The sequence below is a fragment of the Palaemon carinicauda genome, chromosome 24 (assembly GCF_036898095.1).
Source record: "Palaemon carinicauda isolate YSFRI2023 chromosome 24, ASM3689809v2, whole genome shotgun sequence".
NCBI classification, from domain to species: Eukaryota; Metazoa; Arthropoda; class Malacostraca; order Decapoda; family Palaemonidae; genus Palaemon; species Palaemon carinicauda.
Window position 1 is genome coordinate 28,753,573 of NC_090748.1, and position 4,773 is coordinate 28,758,345.

A 4,773-nucleotide genomic window follows, 5' to 3' on the forward strand; every position below is an offset into this window, starting at 1 on the left:
GCTACTATTTGTTATTTTCTGGATAAATCAACATAAAATTGTAAGAGTCTCCTTTAATGCAAACTTACACGGATATTATATTATTTCAGGATAGGATTATCCAGCCTTGATATGGTTGTCATACTTGGTTTTTCTTGTCGTGACCTACTTACAGTAAGGTAACGGTTTGCATATTCCTATGTATAAGTGCTTCTTGCCATATTATTCTTACGTATATAATTTAAGTTAATTCTTAGGCTTTACCACTAACGTGCAATTTCTGTATTTCCCATCCAGGTATGGAGGAGAAGCTGATTATTGAAGAGGAAGAGCCCTGTGTCATGCACTTGACACATTTGCAATAAATAATAAATTTAAATATTTCAAAAGTGTATGAATAGACTTCCCTTCCGTATTTTAAGTACCTTATAAGGTGACTTCACAGTTTTTCAGCTTATGGCGCCCAACGTGGGGCAACAACGAAGGAAGTTGGATTTTTGTTATGCAGAATCCCATTAGGTGGTGAAAGTAGTCGGGATCCATTGTGTGAACTGAAATTTATTCCCTTTCAGATTTATTATATTATTTTTTCCCTTCTAGGATTATTACATTAATATTTTTTCCCTTCTAGGATTATTACATTAATATTTTTTCCCTTCTAGGATTATTACATTAATATTTTTTCCCTTCTAGGATTATTACATTAATATTTTTTCCCTTCTAGGATTATTACATTGATATTTTTTCCCTTTTAGGATTATTACATTGATATTTTTTCCTTTCTAGGATCATTATTTCTTGTATAATTTAACAATGTCTGGTTTATCTGTGCTTATTGGGCAAAGGAAAGTCATCCGTAAAAAGGTGACTGAATATTTTAACAGGTCCTCCACATTCAATACTCTTAGCCAGGAAGAAAAATTATCTATCAAAGGTATTCCGGTAAATTACAAGAATAAGTTAACTGACTTGGACACTGAGATTTTGGATAAGAAATTTCCTGGGGATTCTGATAGTCAAGATTTAGAGATTGAATTATTATTATGTCAGGATTACATAGATAAGATTGAAACCTGTTTACCTCTCCTAGATATTTCTACGAGTATCCTTGGCTCTAGTAATGTTACCGATGTAGCCAGAAGTTTACTTAAACAACCTGTAGCACCTCTTCCCAAGTTTCGTAGTGTAGAAGGTGAAGATTTTTTGAAGTTCATCACAGAATTTGAGGGAACTACTAAACCTTTTAACTATCCCGATAGGGATTTGCTTTTATTGCTTAAACAACAAGTTGAGGGTAGAGGAAAGGTTTTGTTAGGTTCCTTGGAAGCGGATAAGCAGCATTACGCTGATGCCAAAGAATTGCTCATTTCAGCATTTGCATCAACCGATATTCGGAAGAATTCAGCCATTAAGAAAATTACTACTTTACATTTGAAAGATTGGGAAGACCCCTTTCTCTTTATTTCCGAGCTCAGATCGGTATGTGAATCAGTGGAGACATTGAATATTAGTGTTGATGAGTTTATTAGGTATTTTGCTTGGTATGGGCTGAATGATAGTTTCCAGCGCCATTTAATTCAGATTACAGGCAAGACTCACCCTTCCCTGAATGATATTAAGACAAACTTTTTTACAGCATGTGAAAGATACGAGCATGACAAAAAGGTCGCCAAAGGTACAAAGAGTAAAATCTCGCCGAATGTACAGGACTTTTCTCGAAAGGAGAAAATGGTAAGTTTAGCTGTAGAGGCATTAACGAGTGATTCAGATTCCAGGTCTTCACCCAGCTGTTCTTTGTGTCTTAAAGTTGGTAACGCTAATAATTCTCATTTTATTTATGAATGTTTAAAGTTCCCTTCCCCTACCGATAAGGTGCAAATTTTAAAATCTAAACATGGTTGTGTTAAGTGTGGTCAGTTTAGTCATGAATCTAGCAACTGTCATTTCAGATTCAGAAAACGTTGTTTTAATTGCCGTGGTTGGCATATGAGTTATCTTTGCGAGTCAGAGCCCTCCAAAGGCAGCAGATCTAAACAATCTGATGAAGTAAATTTTGAAACTCCACAAAAAGTTAACAGCGGTGTTGCCGTTTTATTGCACTCGTATGGAAACTCGGTGTTACCCACGTTTTCTTTCAGTATTGGCAGCGACATTTACAGAGGTCTAAGGGACAGTGGCTCACAAAGCACCTTCATCACTAGTAGGTTAGCTGAAGAGAAAAACCTTAAAACTATCAATTCGAATGTTAAACTTACGGTGAGTGGATTTAATGGGAATAAAGAATATTTTACTAAAATTGTAGAAGTACCTGTGAAAATAGGTAGTTCGTCCTTTATAATTTTTGCCTTAGTTGTACCTGATATTAGTATTGCTTTAAAATTGCCTTTGCTTGGTAAAGTGATTGAAAAATTTCAAAACCAGGGTATGACGTTTGCTGATAAGTTGTTAAATAAACACACTCGTACTATTGATAATGTTAACCTCTTGTTAGGTACAGACTTTTTACATTGTTTAGCAGGTACCGACGTAATTTTTGGTGACGTTGATCCTTCGGTATACATAGATTCTCATGCTGGCATTTTATTGCAGGGTAATGTCGATTTGATGTTGAAAAACATAACCTGCCTAAATGTAAACCCAGGTGTTTTGAATTCTGTACCTGACGGTAATGTTCGTTCGGTTTCTACGGTGCATGTTTGTAGTAGCTCGTTGTTATTAAACACGAGAGTAGATTTTCTGTCTGATGGGGACCAGGACAACGGTTTTGAAGTAAACTGTTCCTTTTCAGTTATCAATGACAAAGGTAAACTAATGGAAAGACAATTGCAGCAGGCCACTGAACAAATTTTGGAGTCTGAATGCGGTCATTTTTTGAATTATGATCAAAATGTGTATAATGATGAAAGTGTCGAGCTTAATAATCAGCTGGTCGATTTTTCAATTAAAACCATAAATCAGAGGGAGTCTGATGGACGAATTATGGTTCCTTTATTATGGAATGGCAAAGTCTCCCATTTGTTGTCTAAAAATGAAAGACTGTCTAAATTAATACTAAAGTCTAATTTTAGAAAACTTAAACAGCGAGATGGTCTCCTACAACTCGTTGATCAGACCATAAGGGAACAGATTAATGCAGGAATTATTGAACCCATCCATGATCTTGATGTTTTTAAAGCTGAGAATCCTCAATATTCCTTTCTGCCTCATATGCCAATATTTAAACCCGACAAAGACACCTCAAAGTGTAGGGTGGTCTTTTTATCGAATCTTAAAGACTCTGTAGACGGCAGTTCTTTGTCTCATAATCAGTGTATGTATTCTGGACCTGCATTAAACCAAAAGCTATCTTCGTCATTTTTGAATCTGAGATTTGACAGGAAATTACTTATTTTTGATCTTAAGAAAGCTTTCAATATGTTGGCTTTGACCGAAAATGACCAGGCTAAACTTTTATTTTTTTGGTTCAAGAATGTCGGCAAAGGTGATTTTTCATTAGTAGCTTTCAAGAATTTGAGATTACCTTTTGGTCTTCGATGCAGTCCTTTTTTACTAATGATGGCTCTTTATTACATTTTGATTTTGCAGCACTCTGAGGATCCTCGCATATCGGACTTCAAAAGGTCCATTTATTCGCTTATCTACATGGATAATGGGGCTATTACTGTTAATACTAAAGAGGAGTTGAAATGGTCGTACCAACAGCTTCCTCGTATTTTTAACCCTTATAGGTTTTATATTCAGCAGGTTGTTACTATTGATATAGCCTTCCAGACGGAAATAGACGGAGAGACCGAAGTAGTTACCCCTAGCACCAGTAAATTGTTTGGACTAACATGGGACAGGATTTCTGATGAAATTTTTACTAACCCTATATGCCTTGATTCAAATGCCAAAACTAAGAGGTCTATTTTACAAACTATTGCCTCTCAGTTTGATATTTTTGGCTTTAATATGCCCTTGTTTAATCGCTGCAGATTATTTATGCATAAGCTACAGTGCCAGAAAACTTTAAGCTGGGATACAGTCTTGGCTACAGATTTGCAGCGAGAATGGAGCAACATTTGCAAACAGTTAAATAGAGCTCCTCCTATAAGAGTTCAACGATCTGTAGGTCCTAGGGATGGTAAATATAACATTTTGGTATTTTCAGATGCAAGTAGAGATATTTACGGTTGTGTTATTTATTTGCAGCATATTGATACAGGCCATCTAAGTTTTATTCATGCCAAGAACAGACTGGTTAATAAACAATTAAAGAATAAATCGATACCTGCTCTTGAACTAAATGCCGTCCACTTAAGTGTTGAGTGTGCTCTGGATATTTACAAAGATTTATCTGGCCCGTCTTGCATAAAACCCATAGAAATTGAGAATATTATGGCCTATACAGATTCTCTTTGTACGTTACATTGGTTAAATTCTGCGTCTTTGAAGCTAGACAAATTAAATAAACATTCTCCCTTTGTTTTGAACAGAATTAATAATATACAGAGATTGTGTGAAATTTATCCTGTCAAGTTTAATTTCATTTCTGGTAAGAATAACCCTGCAGATTTAATTACTAGATGTGTATCGTATAATCAGCTCCATAAGTCATGTATTTTCACAGGGCCAGATCTTAGCTTGACAGAAGTCCCTGAATTGTCCATTACTATCCCAGCATTTGAGGTTGCCACGGAGATTCATTCGTCTCCTTTAATTTGTGCTACCGAAAATTTAAACCACCTTGTTGATTTGGAAAGTTATTCTTGTTTAAGGAGACTTCTACTAGTTCATCGTAGAGTATTTTTTGCC

The 4,773-nt window shown here is 35.5% G+C and overlaps 1 long non-coding RNA gene across 1 annotated transcript in view; it reads left to right on the forward strand.

The window, feature by feature from the left end:
- LOC137617833 (uncharacterized) overlaps positions 1-1,669 on the forward strand; it is a 2,195-nt gene extending 526 nt beyond the window's left edge. Inside the window, exon 3 of the long non-coding RNA XR_011039678.1 lies at positions 277-1,669. This is a non-coding gene — a long non-coding RNA (uncharacterized lncRNA). The remainder of the gene's footprint in view (positions 1-276) is intronic.
- The last annotated feature ends 3,104 nt before the right edge of the window (positions 1,670-4,773 follow it).